Raw genomic sequence first — 21,648 nt, forward strand, 5'->3', positions numbered from 1 at the left:
GGAAAGACGATGCAGGGAAAAGACCAGGTAGGTCAACAAAGGCACCAGAAGGCCAGGTGACTGGTTCCTCACCCTTCCTGCACGTATTCTCCTTATCAGGCTTGGCCCTGAGCTTGGGGAGAATGACAGAGCGCTCTCCTTAGGTCAAGTGGCCACAGGATGTGGAGCATTTTCCTTCACATCGCTAACCTCAAGGACCACTTCTCCACTCCCAGTAGGGCAAAAACTCTCAATCAAAATTAATGTCACCGTTCCTTTGTGGCTCTTCCATGTCAAAAATATGCCATGGCTGTTAAAATACACGAAACATGATAGGAGCTCGAAAACATGATGCTAAGTGAACAAAAACAGACACAAAAAGCCACATATTGCTTGATTCCATTCATACAAAATATCCAGAGTAGGTAAATCCACAGAGACAGAACAGAAGTAGTAGCTGCCAGAGGCTGGGAGGAGGGGGGAATGGAGAATCCTTCATGGGTAGGGGGGGTTCTCCTTTTAGGGTGATGAAACTATTCTGACGCTGGAGAACAGAAATGGTTGCACAACCTTTTTCCTCTAATTTAATTTCTCTCAGCAGTGATTTGTAATATTTTTAAAGATTTATTGATTAACTTGAGAGAGAGAGAGCAGGGGAGGGAGGAGCAAAGGAAGGTGAATCCCAAGCAGAATCTCCACTGCGATCCACGGTGGATCTCTTGACCCTGAGATCTTAACCTGAGCCTGAACCAAGAGTGGGGCACTCAACTGACTGAGCCACCCCGGAGTCCCATGTTTTGTAATTTTTTTCAAGTCATCTCCACAACCAACATGGAACTCAGACTCATAACTTTAAGATCAGGAGTTACACACTCTACCAGCTGAGCCAGCCAGATATCCTCCGTACACAGTCTTTTTAAATGTATTATATGCCACTGATTTTGAGCATCTGAGAATGGCTAAAATGGTGAATGTAAGGTTATGTGTCTTTTACCACAGTAAAAATTTGATGGGGTCCTTTTCTACTAGGTTCGCAATTTATTTAGATAGACAAAACCATGTAAAACAAACATTGGGGAAATAGTCTAACAAAAGAGAATGAGAAGGGAAGGAAATTTATTCTGGCTTTAAAAATAGTTAAATTTATTTTTATCAAAGTTGAGAGCAAGTAACGAAGAATCTTAATCTTCACGAGCAAATGCGATTCCCTCATTTCACAGATAAGGAAGTTGAGGCTTCCATGGTAACCTGGCCTTGGAAAGCGGACATCGAGATTTGAATCTGATTCTGTAGATGTATTAGCTGTGTGATTTAAATGCAGTTACTTAGTGTCTCTGAACCTCAGGTTCCACATACATAAAATGAGATTGAAAGTACTTGGTACTGTACTTCCCTGAAAGTCCCCAGAGCATTTGTTGACACAGCAAAGCCACATTTATTAGAATGTACTGCGGTCAGGGAGAACACCATCTTGACAAATCTTAGCAGCGTCTCAAAAGGGGAAGTGAAGATGGATATTTATAGGGTTTTAGGATCTGGTTCCAGTGATCTCCAGCAGCTCTTTGAAGGTGGGGCTGACTGAGCTGGGCAGAGTTATAGTACCGCGTGTACAGTTGATGGGCACAGCAGAGCAAGGGGACTGAAACAAGTCTTAACAAGTAAACTGCTGTTTGAATAGCAAGCTGTTTGCCTGTTGCCTCTGGTAAACTGATCTGTGGGATTTGGAAGCAAACTGTGCAGTTATTTATTGGTTTACAATCTTACCATTCCTGACGGAAGACTTCCTGGAACAAACAGCTAAGTCACGTGGACATGGCTGGTCTCAGTTCCAGGTTCTAAGAGTTCTGTTATGTTTGATGTCGGAGTCATAGTTCTCGAAGCTACGATGGTCATTCGTTAAGCATAAGCCCACCCAGTGTCTTTATTTTCTCCCAGATGCTCACCATCATTCCCACTAAAAACTCAGTTCTAGATAGTGAATCTCAGCCAGAACCAGAACCAACCAAGTCTTCCACATTGCATTCCAGACTCCTTCCTGCCAGCCATGACTGGATAGGGTACCACTAGTCCTAATTAATCCAGCCCCAGTAAAACTCCCAAATCTTTTCACCACTCAGAACAAAGCAGCAGCAGAGTGGAGTGGTTACCAGGGCAAGAGACTGAGATCCTAAGTTTGCGGTCACTTGATCTGTGACGGGAGGCCAGTGATTTACCTCTTCAAACCTCGCTACCTCGTCTGTTAAATGAGGATGACCACACTTGGCACTCAATACATATCAGCCCATTTTAAAAATGAAGTAAATCCATAGCCCCAGATTCTAATTCAATTTTGTTTCTAGGGTTGAACAAAGATGAAGTTCCTTTGTTTTGTTTTCACTCACCCCTTATCTTCTAGGAGGACCTGGGAGTGGTTCTCAGGATGCTGAGAGAGCCTTTCCTGTGGACTCCTGAGCCTGACCTGCTCAGAGGAAAAACATGGAATCTCAAAGGACAGACTGGTCCCGAGGGACCCACAAACAGATTTTGGGGCTAAAAGACAGATTTTTAGATTTTTCAGGCAACCCAGAGTTTGGTTTGATGACCTGAACTTAGTCAAGCCTAAATTCACTTTTTTACTACTTGTTTCTTCTCCTTTCCAAGGTGATTTCCATTACCTCTCCTGGGTAGAGCTGTTGACATTTTTAATGGCTCCATTTCAACCTGATTTATTGCCTAGGGGTCAAGTACAACTGTTTTTGTTTCAGTATTTATTTATATAAACTAGCAGTTTGTCTGACCTGTAGAATTACCCACATTCATATGGCAGGCTAAATCTTAACATGAGAGTATTATGAATAATTCCTATTCTAGGCACTTCCAATGAAGGCATCAGGAAAAAAGGCTCCTGAACCAGGGACTGGGACTGGCATGGCATAGAGTAGGTACCCCTCCCACCCCAGTGAGTATCTTTTTTTTTTTTTTTTAAGATTTTATTTATTTATTTGACAGAGAGAGAGATCACAAGTAGGCAGATAGGCAGGCAGAGAGAGAGGGGGAAGCAGGCTCCCTGCTGAGCAGAGAGCCTGATGCGGGGCTCGATCCCAGGACCCTGAGATCATGACCCGAGCCGAAGGCAGAGGCTTAACCCACTGAGCCAGCCAGCTGCCCCCCACACAGTGAGTATCAACCACAATACTGAATTTGTAAAAAGACAGCTGGTTGAACAGGTAGCAGTGAAGATCCTTTCCTAGCTCTAATTAATTGTAACTACCTTACATTTAACCATGGATATGTTCCTGAAAGTTCAAGTTCTCCTTGAAGGAAAACTCAATTTTATTTTATTTTTTTTTTAAGATTTTATTTATTTATTTGACAGAGAGAGATCACAAGTAGGCAGAGAGGCAGGCAGAGAGAGAGAGGGGAGGAAGCAGGCTCCCTGCTGAGCAGAAAGCCCGACGCGGGACTCGATCCCAGGACCCTGAGATCATGACCTGAGCCGAAGGCAGTGGCTTAACCCACTGAGCCACCCAGGCACCCCGGAAAACTCAATTTTAAAAGAGTTAATTATATTAACTTATTTTTCTATCCAGAAACATGAGCTCCAACTAGAAGATGGGTACTATCGTAGGTAATAGAAACACACAGTTGCCAATCCTGGCCCCTGGTGGAAGAAATGGACAATGTTAGTCTCCAACTAAATTATGCAGGGTTTACCATGAGACCCCCACCCTCCCCAAGAGGAAATAGATCCCCAAATGGGCAGAGACGGTCAAAGAAACCATCGCCACAAGGTTTTAAGTTAGCTGGAACTTGGCTGATGAGTGGATTTTGCCAAGATGAAAAGGCCATTCCAAGCAGTGGAGAGAACTTTCCAAAGGCATGGAGGCAAGGAAGAATAAGCTGGAGTCCAGAGATGGCAGGAAACTTTCCATGGCTGGGGCATAAGGCCACCAAGGCTAGCGCATGGGAGAGGATCCATGGCACACAGGCAGAGGCTAGACTGGGAAGGAGTTAATACATCTTACCAAGAATTCCGAACTTCATTCTGAAGAGTAGAGAGAGTCACTGAAGGTTTCAAGGAAAAGAACAACTCAGACTTGAGTTCTATTACGTGCAGTCCACCAGAACACAGAAGACTGGACTGGTGGAGAAAGAACTAGAGGAAGGGACATGAGTTCAGTGAGCGTCAGTGATGAGACAAGGCCATAACTGCAGAAGGGAAGAAAAGCCTATTTCCAGGCTTCTGGACAGGGGAGGAAGTTCGGGTAAACAGAGTTAGATGTGTGGTCTGAGGTTCTTGAGTTTGATGTAGATACCCAGGGAGAGACAGCCACCAAGCAGTTAAGAGAACAGACTCATGGCTCAGCACTGGGTCAGGCAGAGAGATGTGGGGATTGTTGACCTGCCTCCAAGGAGGTGTTAAAAGTGAAAACACTCTCATAGCACCAACAAAAACACAACAAAACAAGCAAAAGAATCATGATGGGGAGGAGACAAATGTTGGGGAAGGAAACAATCATTTCTGGTTTCCTTAGATTGTTTTCCAAATGACAATATTTCTTATATCATGACCGATAAATGTTTCTTCTTTATAGCCAATGCAGACATTATATAGGAGCAGGTAGAAAAATATAGGTTCCAGGATTATTAAATATAATGCAAGTATGAACATGATGTGTATATCTATGCACATGTCCATGCGTGTGTGTGTGTGTGTATCTTCTTTCTACATGTGTATATACATGTATATATCCTTCCTCATTCTAGGAAAAGCTGGTGCATCAGCTCTGAACCAGGTGAGCTGCCCATGAAGAACAAGGAAAAGGTTATATTCTCTTCCTTATAGTTTGTTTATTGTCCAATTTATGGAGGACTTTCCCCTACAAATTAAAAGAATGTGTTTGGCACCAAGGACTTGGTATCAGGCAGACAACATATTTCTTACTTTAGAAGTGCCACTGGTAGAATAAAGAGCCTGAGAACCGGAACTGCTGCCAGAAATACCAGGGTAAATTCACCCACTTCCAAGAAGGTCACTCAGTTTCAGAACAGGGTGCAGGCAGATTGAAGCAGATTCTTGGCACCCACCACTGCTGTGTCTGTCCGTTGCATAACTTATGGCTCTTAGTTCCCTTGACCGAGAGCGCTGGTGTTGACCGGGCATTTTCTGTTCCTCTCTGTTATACTGTTTTCCAGCCATGTCAAAATAATCTTATATTAAGGTGACCTTCCCTAATAAGTCCATCTCCCTTCTGTTTTTAATACCTACCTGTTCAGAATCCTATTTCAATGAACAATGGTAACTTAGGATATGTTATCTGACAGGTTTTAGATGTTTGTTAAAAATAGGAGTCCCAGACATGTAGTCATTAGACAAAAGAAAACCGTAAACAATCAGGGGAGCAAGTGACAGCAGACGTTAATTACATCGGAATTCATGACTCCATCTGAGCTGGGGAAGAGGGATCCAGAACCAACAGCAAATCATTAGGAAACGGAGGGGGGTTTGCCCTTAACAGAAGCAGTTCTGACCCACATGACACAACATCACATTAATAACAAGTTATGCTCCTTGTGTTTTGGACCTGTTCGAGAATGGAAATTAGGAAAAGAGGAATACTTCAGGAATGATGCACAAATACGAGAGCATGCTTTAAAAAGCATCGCTCATCTTTCTTTAGTGTTTTTAGTTTATTTAGCACAACACTAACTGCCCTCACAAACGATGTCACTTGATCCGAGAGAGCCCTGTGAGATGAATGTTATCCCATTTCACGGATGAAGAAACTAAGGCTTAGTGAGGTCAAGTAACTTGCCCAGGGTGTGGACTTGGACGGTGGCTGTACAGGGCTTTAGGAAGCCCTGCCCCGTCCTCCCAAGCTCCCCCTCTTGTCTCCCCGCATTCAGTGCTCCAGGGTCTCCCATCCAGGACACCAAGTGCCCTTTAATGGACACAGAAGTGGGAGCACCACTTCCCATCCCCCCACAGGATTCTCTGATTCTCCCCCTGCTTTGTCAGGTGGGTGGTGGCAGCTTAGTTTTGGTTAAGAAAGTAACTCTTCAGGGTGCCTGGGTGGTTCAGTTGGTTGAGCTCCGGTCATGATCCCAGAGTCCCTCATCAGGCTCCCTGCTCAGTAGGGATTCCGCTTCTCCCTCTGACCCTCTCCCCTCTCGTGTTCTTTCTCACTCTCTCTCTCAAATAAAATCTTAAAAAGAAAGCAAGCAAGGTAGGAAGGAAGGAAGGAAGGATCTTCCAAATGACCCTGGAGCTGGGGAATGAATATTACAACTAATCGGTCGGCCCCGTTCTTTCTGCCTCAGCACCGAACCATGATGCCCTGGGTAACATCCAGAGGCACAAGATCCAAGAATACACCTGCATTTGTCGACTGAAGATCACACTTTTAACATCAGTGGCAGCTTCTGTTTTACACAAAAAGACTTTTTCCTTTCTCATGCATGATGAAATATGTATTTTTTTTTCTGATCTGGACCCTACATAACTCATTTCCATGGCCCCCAGTGTTTTTCCACAATTTCCCCTGATTTAGGAAAATTCAAATTTCCACATCCTCAGAACCCTAAGATGTAAACTATTTAATGCAATTGAGCAGAAGACAATTAAAAAGCAGCCCCAGGTTCATTGGATTACTTGTCATTAACAACTGTGCACACACAGGGAGGGGGATAGAGTCTAGGCTAATTGATAATCACCCAGATATGAATATAAAGCATCCCTGAAAAGCTAATTGTGAAGTGTTTATTAAAGCTTACCCATATGCCTGTGCTGAAAACTAGAATACAAAAATATTTCCGAAGAACTTAGCACTCAAAGGAATAATTAGCAGAAAATGTGACCCTGTATGCACCCAAGTGTTAAAATGTGCAGAATGTGATTCAACCAATCAAAGGCCATTAGATAACCATGTTTTAGATACACACCTACAGTACAAGAGAGTTACTGTTTCCTTGGTTAAAAACCCAATAAACAGCCCCATCATTTCTTTTAGAAAGCTATGACATAAGTCAGGATTTTTCTTTCTGGCATTTAGGTTTTCCTCTTATTTGAAATCCATTTTAACATCTTTGACCTATTTAATAAGAGGTGCAGTCATAATGGCCACAAATAGTACTTTCCAGTGCAAATAAAAATTGTTATCTCATTACCTACTTGCTCCTTGGAAGTTTTTTCAAAAACGCATTTTCGAGGATGATGCTGTTCTTAAGATTTTACTTTTGGGATCCAAATAGTGATAGCCCGCTCCCCTCCTTCCCCTGAAATGCGTCTGCTGGGAGCCCACATGCCACAGTAAGGATTCTCAAGATATCCTAGAGAAAAGACTTCATAAACTTGACAGCCAACCTCCGATTTGAAGAAAAGAAGGCAAGTGCAGCTGGCCGCAGGGAGGCCTTCTAAATTCCTTCTCCGGCTTGTAGTGCTGCTGAGAAGTTTTTCCATGAAGCAGTCCAACCCGTTGCCGCAAGACCTGTTTTTTTTTTTTTTTTTTTTAAAAACAAGTCGGTAAACTAACTAGAACTTCTGTCCAGTCTGGTGACTCTGTATAAATGGGTGCAACTTTAACACGACACATTGATCTCTTTCTAGAAAACAATTTATATTCAGAGAATCATGGAGTCCCAGAGTGACAACCACCTTAACAGTTACCCAGTCCAAACAGTGATCTCACGCTTGGATTGCTCGTTTCGAAAGAAGTCTGTTTTCCAGAGCTGCTGAGCTGAGGCCCCAGAGCTAGATGTTTTGCATGTCCCTGTCCCCTCTGAGCAGACCATTTCAGACGTCATCTCAAAGGTGATCACTCCTGCTGGGTAGTGTGGGGAGATTCTGAGTGCTAGGTTTGGGAGATTGTGAGGACAGGGGCTTTTCTTTTAATCCTTTGTATTAAAAAAGATACCAGTATTACTATTCCCATCTTCCATACGAGAAGACTGAGACCCAGAGACTAAGGGAGGTGAGCTTGGATCCAGGACAGTTAGGTTCCAACACCTGTACACCTTCTGCATTTGTTGTACCATAACACGCTACCAGAATATTTGGACAAACCCAAGGAAAAAATAGGAGAAAAAAAAATGCCTTTTAAAAAGAGATTAAGACGGGGGCGCCTGGGTGGCTCAGTGGGTTAAAGCCTCTACCTTCTGCTCAGGTCATGATCCCAGGGTCCTGGGATCGAGCCCCGCATTGGGCTCTCTGCTTAGCAGGGAGCATCCTCCTCTCTCTCTCTTTGCCTGCCTCTCTGCCTACTTTTTTTTTTTTAAATATTTTATTTATTTATTTGACAGACAGAGATCGCAGGTAGGCAGAGAGGCGGGCAGAGAGCAGAGGGGAAGTAGGCTCCCTGCTGAGCAGGGAGCCCGATGTGGGGCTCGATCCCAGGACCCTGAGATCAGGACCCTAAGATCAGGACCTGAGCCGAGGGCAGAGGCTTTGGCCCACTGAGCCACCCAGGTGCCCCAACAAAGTGGATTCTATTGGAGCCTCCCGACAGCCAGAAGAGATATGAGGAAGACGTTAAGGAAAGCTACATCTACATTAAGGAAATTGGTCACAACCCTAACACAGTGGCATTTGTGCCACTTTCTGGTTAGAATGGTGACAGCACGCTGGAGTCAAGTGCTAACACGCTTTGGTTCGAGGGATGGAAAATCACCTGTAAAAAGACAAGGGCAGTGGAACCATGATGCTTGACGCTCCAGACTACATCCTGTCACCAGCTCATGCAGCTGACAAGCTCTTGTGTCTGCCCCCCTCGGGACATCTACAAAACTAGGGCTATGGGTTCCCTTTGCTCCAGTCAGTGCTACAATAAGTATAACTGAAGCTTTTCCCTCTCCCTGTGCTCCTCCCGCACCCTCTCAAAATAATAAATAAAATCTTTAAAAAAAAAAAAAAAAGATCTTTGACAGATCTCTGTCTGTCAAAGAAATAAATAAAATCTTAAAAAAAAAAAAAAAGAGAGAGATTAAGATGGTTTGTTAATAGGATGAACCAGAAACCAGTTTATTTGTGCTCACCCAATAGTCCCAGGTATCTGTTTCTCCGTGTTTCTATTTATCTTTCATCCATTAAAAACAACAACAACGATAAAAAGAAACTTCTGAAAGTTCCCAGCATGTGTGTCATTTTATTATAAACCTCACCTAAATATTCAAAGGTTTGAAAAATCCCACTGCAAGCCAACCACTCACAAACTAGGATGTTTATTTTCAAATCGAGGCGCTGGAAAACTGACCGGAAGAGAATGACTTACCTGACCTGGCAGAGAGAGGCACAGCAAGGCAAAAGCTCAAAAATCCAGGGCAGTCGTTGGCAGAGTGTGTCCTTGCAGACATGTGCTCAGACAACATGGTGCGAATCAAGGGCTCTGAGTAGGACAGCAGAGTGTCTAATTCCTGACTGGGGTGAGGTTTCTGACCTGGGCAGCGACCAAGGGCATAGAGAGAGCCCTGGCTTGGAACGCAGACAGAAGCAGGGGAGAGGCATCTGATGTCAGAATAAAGGCCTGATGAGCCCATGCAACTGAATCTAGATGAATTGACTAATAGAGACTTACTTGTAATTACTTTTCTGTATTTAGTCTGTATTCCCAAATCCCACGTCAGAGTGCAGGAAAAAAAGAATATACATATATATATCTTTTTACTATGAGCTATTATGTTAATTATGCAGAAAATACAGGGAGGAGGGATTCCAGAGAGGGAAAGCAAGCACACAGCAATGAAAGGGAACATCCAGGGATACCTGGGTGCCTCAGTGGGTTAAGCATCTGCCTTGAGCTCAGGTCATGATCCCAGGGTCCTGGGATCAAGTCCTATATTCGGCTCTCTGCTCAACGGGGAACCTGCTTCTCCCACTGCCTCTACCCTTACCCTGCTTGTATATTCTGTCTGTCTCTCTGACAAATAAATAAAATCTTCAAAAAAGAAAGAAAGGGAAAATCCAGTCCACATTGGGTGACAACTACAGGTTATCAATAGCCACACCAAGTTTGTATTTGAGGGGGTCCGATTCATTCTCATCTAAGAATTCAGCAAAGGGACCTTACAAAAAGGGTCAGATGTGATTTTCTATCATTCAAGTTTGTATTTGTTTTTTTCTGATTATAACTGCTCCGTCCACGGTTGGCACACTGGAATTGACTTATACTGAGCTCAACAGGCTTTTCCTTGTCCTTAAAATTTTACATTTTATTCAACAGGAAGATAAAGACACTTAAAAAAGTAAAGATTACTAGGATTGGGTGTCTACATACCACCACCTACTAGAATTGATTAATATTAGTATCTGGACACCAAAATCTTTTTTTTTTTTAGGATTTTATTTATTTATTTGACAGAGATCACAAGTAGTAAGAGAGATAGGCAGAGAGAGGGGAAGGGAAGCAGGCTCCCTGCTGAGCAGAGAGCCCGATGCAGGGCTCGATCCCAGGACCCTAGAATCATGACCTGAGCTGAATGCAGAGGCTTTAACCCACTGAGCCACCCAGGCGCCCCAGGACCCCAAAATCTTTTAAAAGAAAAAGACAGGGACGCCTGGCTGGCTCAGTCCGTGGAGCATGGAACTCTTTGTCTCAGGGTTATGAATTCGAGTGTTATGTTGGGTATAGAGATTATTTAAAAATTTAAAAATGTAAATTAAAAAAAAAAAATAGAGCTGAAGCTTCTTGGCTTCCTGTCCAGTACCACTGTCTGTTCTCCTTCCCCAGAAGCGACCTCTGTGCTGTATTGATGAGGTATCTTCTCCCAGGTTTTCTACCTGTACTATATATAAACACATAGAGCACAGCCTATTGTCTTGTTACTTTGAAAATGTCATAGACATTATATTATAGGCATTGTTCCACAATTTGCTAATTTGTAGGTATTATTCTACGATTTTCCAGCCAGTATGTTTTGAGATCTGGCTTTCTACATCTTACAGAGTCTCTGTGGCTACTAGTCGGGAGAACTATTTTTATAAAGGATGATTCACGTAGGGAAAATGTTCCTGTTAGATAGTGAAAGATTAAAGTGATGAAATATTTTTTAAAGATTTATTTATTTATTATTTTAGAGAGAGAAAAAGAATGTAGGTGAGCGGGAGTAGGGGGACAGAGACAGAGAATATCAAGCAGACTCCACGCTGAGCGTGAGCCCAAGGCTAGACTCAATCCCAGGACCCTGAGACCATGACCTGAGCTGAAATCAAGAATCAGACATCCAACCGACTGAGCCACCCAGACGCCCCAAAAGTGATGATATTTATGCATAAGAGAAAGACATTAAAGTCTTTTCAAAAGGCACCCAACTGCACCTTGGAGGGTATCATGCAGATCTCTGATCTTTCAATGAGAAAGCACAACATGTTAATGAATTGCAATGAGTACTGACCAGTCAAAATACTTGTGTTTTTATTTCAGGAAGCTCTTTTATTCAAATCAAAGTACTTTGCAAATGAAAGCACATTTTTTTCCTCCCAGAATTATTTCACCTGTCACCCCACAAAGTTCATTAAAGTAGAAAAAGACAGACTTAAGTTCTCCCCTTTTTATGGACTCTCTACTTTCCCTCTGTTACGGCTTTTGCCTCCATCTTCTCTCCTTATGTCTTGTCACAGTTTTTCACTTCCCCGCTCTGAGAGTCTTTTTCCATCCCTCAAATTAAGCAGAGTAGTGGTCTGGAAGGAGGCCTCATTAACCTTATTTTTGTGTGTGGGTTTTCTTTCACTATTTCATTGCAAGACAATCTTTTTTAAAAAAATCTTGGGGCGCCTGGGTGGCTCAGTGGGTTAAAGCCTCTGCCTTCGGCTCAGGTCATGATCTCAGGGTCCTGAGCCCGCATCGGGCTCTCTGTTCAGCGGTGAGCCCGCTTCCCCCTCCCTCTCTCTCTCTGTCTGCCTCTCTATCTACTTGGAATCTCTGTCTGTCAAATAAATAAATAAAATCTTAAAAAAAAAAAAAAATCTCATGCAAGCTGAAATAGAGCACAACAACCTTTTTGGAGTCTGAAGGTCTGTGATGTAAATGCCCAAGTTTGTTTTTAAAAGGTTTTCATCATCCATTGTATAAATATACACATTTACATAACTTCCAAAACATGCACTTTGAAGCCTCAATCCCTTCCCCGTTATCTCTCAGTAACTAGTAAATGTGGGATCTGCAAGCTTGGACCCCAGCACGTCACTCTGTCATTTTCGAATTCTGTGAGAGCTGGAGCTCAGAGGGTGGACTTAGCCCATCTGGCTTCCAGAAAACATCTTTTGGCATGTCATCTACTTATGGAGGGAAGAGGATTCGAGCGTTTTGATAAATTTGGCCTCCGTGGAACCACACCAGAGGAAACTGACATGAAAGGAATGTCTGGAGGCATTGAACTTTCAAGTTGTCCTTCCAGGTAACACTCAGCAATTCCATCTAGGGTCCACTTTTCTTATCTTGCCCCCTAACTTCTGGCCGAGGACATGGAGATTTCAGTGCAAGTCAGCTAAGACAGCACACACTGCCCCTTGGAAATGTGTGTGTGTGTGGGGGGAGGGTGTTCCTTGTATTTGAATCTCTTCCCATGGGCTTAACCTGCCCTGGTTTGGAGCAGAAGAGCTCAGAAAGAGAAGAAGACTGATTATAATTTTGGTGAGTTTTGCTTCCTTTGGCTTGGTGCGGAGAGCTCGTGGACGTAATGTCAGTGGTATCTCCAGCCTCAGGTATGCACCTACAGCTGAAATCAAAGAACACGGACATCCAACCACCCTTTGGTCCAAACCCTCTATGAGGCCTTGACTGGACCTGTTACCCGGCCCTCTCTAAGTGTCTCCCAAGAAGAACCAGTTGTATCTTTCACTTCAACAGTGGAGGTCTTATACTCCCAGCTTGCCTATCCGGCAGAAGGGTCTTCTTTTGATTCTTGGTGACTTTCTGGTCTACTATATTGAAATTATGTTTTAAATGTTACCTTTTCCTATAGCTTCTCTTATTACAGTTTGTTTCACTGATGTTTTTAAAAAGTGTTTTAAAAAAATAAAATGGAGAATAGTAAGGATAAGGGAAGAATTTCAAATGAGGGGGCGAAATGCCAATTTCGCCCCGCCCCATGAGCTCTCCCTCACTCAGCCCTGCCCGCCTGTCAGCGGATCTCTCATTTCAGTTCCAGATGGTCCCCTTGACCTTGAAGACAGCCTTCTGGGAGAGTTCTAAGTCTCACACCTAAGATCATTATTCTTGGCAGCTCAGTAGGGGATTCAGGCTAAAATACTCCCTCTGGGGAGCTGTAATCCCAGCCCTGAAGATGGCTCAGTGGGACCCAAGACATACTCTTATCTCAAGATGAGAAAGCTTACCAATTAAAATTCTTGATTTCTCATCCAGAGAACTTTCTCACACTGAGGTGATCGGGAAGAATGCTGGATATTCCCTTCTGTCCTTCTAGATCCACTTTCCACTCTTCTTCCATCCAAAGCTGGCCTTTTTAAAAGGCTCGATGTAGGTGAAGGTAAACCCTTAAACCACAGCAGGGTTACACTGTCCTGTGCCTTGTTCCCAACATCACCACCACCACCACCATCACCATCAAACACTTGTTAAACACTTGCTCTTAGGAGAAGCCCTAGAATACAAAGAAGTGTAAGATGTGGGTCCTGCCCAAGATGTGTCTCTGATAACATCTGACCCCCAGACCACATATATTTGCATTTAAAAATAGGAGCCTGACCTGTCTGAGGCCAATTAATGGGCTAGAGCTTGATGCTGAAGGTTTGTTTTTATATGTAAGGCAAGGACTGTCTGCTTTCTATAGAGGCTAGATGGTGTCCAGGCCATTTACTGTACTTAAGGAATACCTAAGGAATATTAAATCACAATGTCTGGGCCTTTGCTATGGAAACAATATTTTACCACTTGTCTTCTGCCCATTTGGCTAAGAACAGTGTGAATTTTTAGCTTGGAAAAGATTGAGAACTATAGTTATTTTAGTTAACTTAATTCTGATAATATGGCACATATTTTTCATGTTTTCAAATTAATGCACATGGTAGTATCTATGGATCACATGTAGGAAATTTCACCCCTTTAGGCAGACCGTCCTGGGAGTTTGACAAAGGCATAGAGCCCATGTAATCACAAAGCATAAACAACATTTCCAACAGTTCCGTCACCCAAAAGATTCCTCTGTGTCTTTGTGGACAACCCCTCCCCCCACCTCCAGCTCAGATCTACTTCCTGTCCCTACAATTTTGCCTTTCCCAGGATGTCATATAAACGGAATCACCCATCTTTTGGGGACTGGCTTCCTTTACGGGAAGCCGTGGATGTGAGATTTGCCCTTGTGGTTGTACGTATCGGTAACTGAATATTTTTTATTGTAAATTAGTGTTCTGTTGTATGGACGAACCCAATAGTGTTTATCCATACAAAGGTTGAAGGATATTTTGGTTGTTTCTACTTTTTTGGCAATTATAAATGAAACTGCTGTAAACACTGACACACAGGTTTTTGTGCAAATGTAAGTTTTCGTTTCACTTTTATAAATACTTAGGAGTGAGACTACTGGATCACATAATAAGTGTATGGTTAATTTTTTTTTTAAGATTTTTTTTTTTTCATAGAGAGAGCACTCCAGAGTGCATAAGCAGGGGGAGTGGTAGGCAGAAGGAGAGGGAGAAGCAGACTTGCCTCTAAGTGGAGAGCCCGATGTGGGGCTCGATCCCAGGTCCCTGAGATCATGACCTGAGAGCCACAGGCTTAATGGACTGAGCCACCCAGGAGTCCCATATGCTTAGTTTTTTAAGAAACTGCCAAACTGTTTTCCAAAGTGGCTGTACCATTTTGCATTCCCACCATTTCGACTCAGGTCATGATCTCACAGTCATGGGATCGAGCCCCGCATCCCACTCCACGCTGTGTGGCGTCTGCTTCAGATTCTCTCTCTCCCTCTCCTTCCGCTCCCCCCCCACTCGCTCATGCCCTCTCACTCTCTCTCTCTCTCTCAAATAAATAAATAAAATCTTTTGAAAAGTAGAATGACAATTACTTAAAAAAAAGACTCCAGTTTCTCAGGGTGCCTGGGCAACTCAGTTGGAAGAACATACAACTGATGCTCTCAAGGTCATGAGTTCAAGCCCCACACTGGGTTCAGAGATTACTTAAAAAATAATAAAATCTTAAAAAAAAAAAAAAAAGACTTCCAGTTTCTGGATATCCTTGCCAACATGTCGTATTGTCATTTTTTTTTAAACACTAGCTATTTTTTATAGGTCTGGGATAATGTCATTGCAGGCTCAGTCTGCATTTCCCTAATGACAACGGTGTTGTGCATCATCACACTACAACATTTTTAGTTCTAACCGTCCCACCCAGCAGTAGTTCTCAACTGGGGGGCAACATTTGGCAATATCGAAAGACATTTTCCACTGGGGGTAGGCTGCTGGCTTCTGAAGGGTAGAGGCCAGGGATGTTGCTGAATATCCTACAATGTATAGGACCGTCCCCCACAACTCCAAAGAGTCACCCATTCCAAAATGTCAGTAGTGCCAAGGCTGAGAAACTCCGCACTTAGGGGTTACGGGCCACCCTGAAGGTTATGGGAGCTCATCAAGTTATATTATATTATACTATATAAAATGGGACTTAGAAAATAATTTTCCAGGGGTGCTGGGTGGCAGCTAAGCATCTGACTCTTAGTTTGGGCTCAGATGGTGATCTCAGGGTTGTGAGGTCAAGCTCCACATCATGCTCCAATCTCTGCTTGGGATTCTCTCCCCTCCTTCTCTCTAAAATAAATAAGTAAATCTTTAAAAGAAAGGAAGGAAGGAGAGGGAGAGGGAGAGAGAGGAGGGGAAAAGAAAAGAATTTTCCAGTGGATATGAACCTTTAACTGCCAGCATACCCTCAGGGTCCAAGATTCCTGGCCCTTAGCTTGTTACTTCTTATAATATGCATTCTCTCCCAGGTTGAGACACACACTCTTGCCAACTTATGTTTTTGGCCTTCCTCTGACCCAAATAAACATCAAATGCTGTGGTTAATCCTTTGCATTCATTTTGGTGGTCAGATTTTGTATTATTAAACTTTGGCCCAAAGAAAGTTATATTTGCATCATAAATCCTTGAAAAAGGTTACAATTTGTGACTAAAAAGGCAACTCATTTACTCTCTCTGCATCTCAGTTCCTCTGCCCTGCAATCTGGGAATCAAGAGAGGCAGGTGATTGCTGAGGCCACACTGAGGCTTTGGTTCCTATCCGAGACTATTAGGGGTTACCACTGTCCAGCAGCACAGTGAAATTGTTCCCCTGCCAACTGCTGGCACCCAAGGTATATATTTACTCTTGAGAACCCTTGCCTCCAATCATGAGCCCCCAGGAAAAATTTTAAGATAATTCACAGATAAACCAGACCACACGATTCGCCTAGCAAGAGTTTGGCTTCCTTTGAAGAGTCCTTACAGAATCCTGTTGTTTTTAGATTCAGGCTTTTTTTTTCAAATTCAGAAGGAGAGTTCTTTCCAGTCCCTATCTGTGGTCCCAGAAGTTTATCTTCAGAATGGGCAAAGAAAGAGCAGGGAGACAGAAAGGCAAGAAGTCACCTACTTGCTACAGCCACACATAGCTATCCAATTCTTACCTCAATTTTCCAACCATGACTGCACAGTAATAACTTTTTCAACTCATACGTATTGTGTGTCTACTCTGTTCTCGGCCCTGTGCCAAAGGCTTAGGTAGACACCAAAGAAGATGGAGAAATGGGCTCTTCCTTTCTGGAATCTGCCTTGACACGAGGGAAGGCCAGACCATCACCCTCGAATCATCAGCTAGCCAAACAAAGCCCAGACTGTCAACTCCTGCGAGGTTTGTGTCCCAAGAGCGGACACTCTCACGCAATCGGGCCTAAGTCAACATTGTGTTCAGGACATGAGGGAGCACAAGCAGGGCTTCTCAAACTACTTGTGAAAAGGGACCAGTTTTTAAGCTTCCGATCCCCTGGAGACCAATGTGTTGGTAAAACAGTCACAATGTGCTTGGATGTCACAACAATGCCAGATTATTAAGCAAGTTTTCCCAGGCTTTATCCTCATTTCTGTGGTTATCTCATTGTAGGTCGTAAAATAAAGAAACAAGATGGAAAAGCCCCCGCAGACCAGCACTGGTCCACAGACGGCACTTCAGGAGTACGAGGGAAAGAGAGAAGAGGGGCCGCCGTACCTGAGGTGATCCAGGCTGTGAGCCCACAATTCACATCGATTCCGCTTCTCACGTTGGGCTTGATGACCTAGGAGTGAAGAGACTGAAATGACTCCCCATCCTCAACCTTCACCCAGATTTGATCTTGCTTCCCAAATCCTCCTTCTCCAGAGTCTGTTTTCTGTTTGGGCACAGGAGGGAAGGAAGAAAGGCAGAAATGGAAGAAAAGCAGGTGTGGGGTTCTGGGGTGGCTGAGACCCATTCCGAGGGAACTGCCAAAGAGGTGTTCCCAGAGGCACACCCTGGCTCTCCCCATCTTAATGTGTTCTAGTCACCTTGTTCGTACTCCGTGTGTGAGCTCTCATCACCCCACCGCCCGCTGAACTTGTAGAATGACACATCTCATGCTTCCCTGACTAGTCACCAGGCAGTATCTGTCATAAAATATCACCGTCAGGCCGTTCTCTGAAGACATTCAGCCACTGACCTACAACCTACTGGCTCTCTAATTAGTGTTTCCAGCTCACTGAAGCAGCCAGTTACAGTGACCAGAGACCCCTCTCCTCCCCTTCCATCTCACCCCCGGCCTTCGCCAGCCATGGGTACCCTAAGGCAGCTGTGACTTTCCTTCCTTCTCAGTCTGGCCAGCTGCAAATCGGTGACCTGGACAGGAGTCACCGCCTCCTGTGAGCAGCCCTGGGCATTCAGCTCTGCGTGGAGAGCACTTTATTTTAAGAACCAGAGTACGCTGTCATGGCAAGAACTCTTCTGCAATTCGGGATGAAACTTCATCACAAAACAAATTGCCTGGCAGCTCTAAGAGATCGGTATTCTGAATTTTCTGGCCAGCCAGGTTTGGATCGGGCCATCTCTTCATGATGGCTGAGAAAAAATGATGTGTAAAAGTTTCTCTGTCTCAGTACTTGTTTGGATGGTGCTGAATATTTTGCAGGACATGGCAGCAGAGAAATGCTGCTAAGGGAGCCCTCATGGGAAGCATTCTTATGACAGAATGTAAAAATCAGACTTCGGTCCCTGGTGCAGTGGATAGAGTGATGGTATTATCTGTATGGCATTTTTTTTTTTTTAATTCCTCAAGAAGACAGGAAATTCATTTGACCTAGAAAGAAAATTGTCATAGAGGGGGACCAAACTTCATCCTTCCTGACAAGGTGGCAGAAAACTCTGAGTAAACAATATTAAAGTTGAATGATATTATTTTGAGAAACTGTTACTGGAATTGCCTCTTGGCTGTTCTTCCCAACTTTGGTCCCTTCCAACTTCAATCTACCTTGCATATTATATTAATCTTCCCCCAATACTCCTCTCCTGTCCCTCTTTTGCTCATGAATCTGCTATAGGGGCAGCCAATCATTTATCTCGAGAAGCCACTGCCTGATAGAGCAGAAGGAATCTCCACCATTCCACACAGTCTACTGATTTGCAAAGTGGTGAAGTGAGGGTCCAGAAAACATGATCTGCTCACACTCACTCAGCTAGTAATGGACAGAAATAAGAACTAGAACTTCAAATGCAGGGCATGGTTGTTTTGTTTGTTTGAATTAATTCCTCTGATAAACTTTCAAAGCACAACCCGATCCCACATTCCTACAGAACATCATTTCTTGGCTCATGTTCCCATCTCTGCCTCACTGCTGTGCACAGACCTTCCCCTTGGCTTATGCCGGGCATTCCGCCAAAAGTTTCCTATCTCCCCCGACCCCGCCCCGTCCCGTGTTTAATCCACCCACTTCCCTGTGAAGCCCGACCCCAGGACTACTGCTTCTTACCTGGCTCTTTGGGACTCATTGGCTGTATTTCATCACATATGCTGTTGTTCATTAAGTGTTTCTTGGGTCTTGTCTTCTTAAGTAGCATCATAGAGTCATAGGAAATTCGAGGTGGAAGGTATCCGGAAGTCATACAATTTAATCCCATGACATGACTATCCTATACCACGGAGTGGACCAGCTCTCCCAGCTCACTGTTGAGAAGATAATACCAACCCCAAAAGACCATTCCCAGTTAGATAACTATTTGTCAGAAAGCCCTTCCTTATGCTGAAGCAAAAATCTCCCTCCCACCCATCTCCACCAAAAGTTCCTTGGGATGACACAAAGTAAATCTAATCCTTCTTCCATATAGCATCTTTTCAGATGCTTAAAGTCAACTTTAGTGCATCTTCCCTTCTCTTGGCCCCTTCCATTCCCCAGAAGTCTCTCTCTCTCTCTGTCCAACCAATCCCATTCATTCCATTCTGCTCATGGCATGGTTTTGAGCATGCAGATCGCAAGGCTCTTAAATTTTGGTCAAAAATAACTGAATCCCCAAAAAGTCAAACATCAGAAAATAGTTTGCTGAAGGCAAATAGATTGGCCTAATCACCTCCCTTGTTCTAAATATTATACCTCTTTTAGCATGTCCTGCAACTTAACTTTCTGAAGGACATATCACCCTACAGATCCACAGGGAGCTTAATAAAACCAAGATTCATTATCAGGGAACATCTTCGCTCCTTGGTGTGTGTTAGATTTTTGTAGAATGCTTTGGTTATTCTTATTTAAATAAGCCCTTCCTTCTTCACTGAATAAGTCATTATTAAATTCCTGGGTACCCTGTGAGAAAGAAAGAAGGATCCGACGCTAGTCCTTCATCAAAAAGTGCGTATAGTCGGTAAGGTAAGACTCTCATAAGTAACTTTATTCTAAGGTAAATGTTCACGTGTTTTTAATGAATTTCTGTTATGGAACCACGTGCACTTGGAGAAGAAATGGCTCCCATCCAGGGGGAAAGAAGATAGAAGACTTTGTGGAGAAGAGGTAGGGTTTGAATACACTGAAGTGATGTGAAGGAAATTCTCTGGGACTGGAACAGGATGGGAAGAGGTATAGATGAAAGTGATCAAAGGACAGAAACCAAAGGTCAAAGGTCTAGAATAGAAATCATGAGTTTCACTGATACCCCAGACCAATTACCCCAGACCAATCTCAGTACTTCCTTGCATTCCTCCATTCTATATTTGCGCAGCCCTTTCTTTACCACGCAGACCCTGGCTCCTAAGATACTGACCTATTTACTCATGTGTCCCATTCCACACCTGTGTCACTACACAAAATAAATCTACTAAAAGCGGTTTGAGACTTGTAGGCAGCTGTTTTTCCCCTCCTGGACTGAGGGTATGGAGTCAAAGTATGGTGTTTGAAAATGATTTGGGTTCATTCTCTCCCTCCCTTACCTCTACTCAGCAATGGTTGTGTTATTCCTTTGAAATACTGTTGGGCTTATTTGTTTTTATTTACACTTGCCTTCCGTTTCTTCCCTCTTATCATTCTTGACTTTTTTTCTCTTAATATATAGAACATTCATGTTCTGAACCAGAGACTCTTATCTCGTGTTTCTTTAACAGCTTCTACACTGAGTAAACCAGATCATTTGTAATAGGCTGTAGTTTTTGATTGACTTCTTACTGAATAAATAGATAGTTGAAAATTGTGAATAAGACACTCATTCTTGAGGGGTTCTGATGGTGAACCTCCAGAGGTCCTATAAACCCAAGCCTTTGACATCCCATCATGGCAAAGCCTGGAATGCCCAAAAGGCCTCAAGCAAACCAAGGGTGCACTCCCAGAGGGCAGCCCTAGGATGTCCCAAAGGAAGGTACTCCATTTGGGGTGCCATTAGGTGTTCCCCTGGGGAAACATGTCCCAGGATCTCTCCTAATGTCCTAAGCAGCTGTTGAAAGATTTTTAGAAGGGGCACCAGCACAACAAACCACCTCAGATGACTGCTATTTCTCCTACTGTGGGCAAGGCTGCAGGAAAGAAGAAAAGGTTAAGACCTCTGCGAGAGGTGAAGACAGATCCGTGCATGCACTGCCCATGTTGGGGGCAAACAGGGCACCCATTTTTGAGAAACCTGACAACTGAACTGTAGCTGGATTGGCCTCTCCATGGAGAAGAGATAAGAAAAATATGCTTCATTAAACAAATCACTTGAGAAAAAAGGCTCTAGTTTAAAGGGTCTGTTTCATTTTTAAATTATGCTTTTTAATCGTTATAAATGTAAACATTAACAAATCAATTAAGTGATTGGCTATATTGTGCAAGCACAGGGCCCAAAGACAAAATGCCTGTTTGAGAGCTTGCGGAGACTATATTTTGAAGCTGCAAAGCTCTTTCCCACCCCTCACGAAATTCAGATGCATGTCCACCCCCTCCACATAACCTTCCTCCTTCCCTCTCCACGGGAAGGGGGAAAACACATGCAAAGTCATCCGTGGCCTCTAGCAGCCCTGTCTGGTGAGTTCCCAGGGAGGGACTCAACCCAGGAGCCTTGGGGCTCCGCCACACGAACCCTTTGGTAGTTCAGATGGGACCCGGGCCTCTTCCCAAAGCCCTCGAACTCTCTCATTGGAGAGAAGAACGCACATAGGGAACTGGGTAAAGTTCTCTCCTTTGGTTGAAAATTCATTTCTGACCTCCTGGTGCCCGTGGAAGGAAAAGAGAAGTCGCGGACATCACCCATCCTT

General features: G+C 43.7%; 1 long non-coding RNA gene across 2 annotated transcripts in view; it reads right to left on the minus strand.

Annotated features, from left to right (window-relative positions):
• Positions 1–21,648, minus strand: part of LOC116573631 — a 28,673-nt gene that overhangs the window by 6,313 nt on the left and 712 nt on the right. Inside the window, exons 2-4 of one of the 2 annotated variants that reach the window (XR_004278901.1) lie at positions 18,911–19,104; positions 17,142–17,301; positions 15,957–16,475 (exon numbers count right to left, since the gene is read on the minus strand). This is a non-coding gene — a long non-coding RNA (uncharacterized LOC116573631). Of the gene's footprint in view, positions 1–15,956; positions 16,476–17,141; positions 17,302–18,910; positions 19,105–21,648 lie in introns of those variants that run through there. The other variant, XR_004278900.1, reaches the window with a different exon arrangement.

The sequence above is a fragment of the Mustela erminea genome, chromosome 14 (genome assembly GCF_009829155.1).
Source record: "Mustela erminea isolate mMusErm1 chromosome 14, mMusErm1.Pri, whole genome shotgun sequence".
NCBI lineage: Eukaryota > Metazoa > Chordata > Mammalia > Carnivora > Mustelidae > Mustela > Mustela erminea.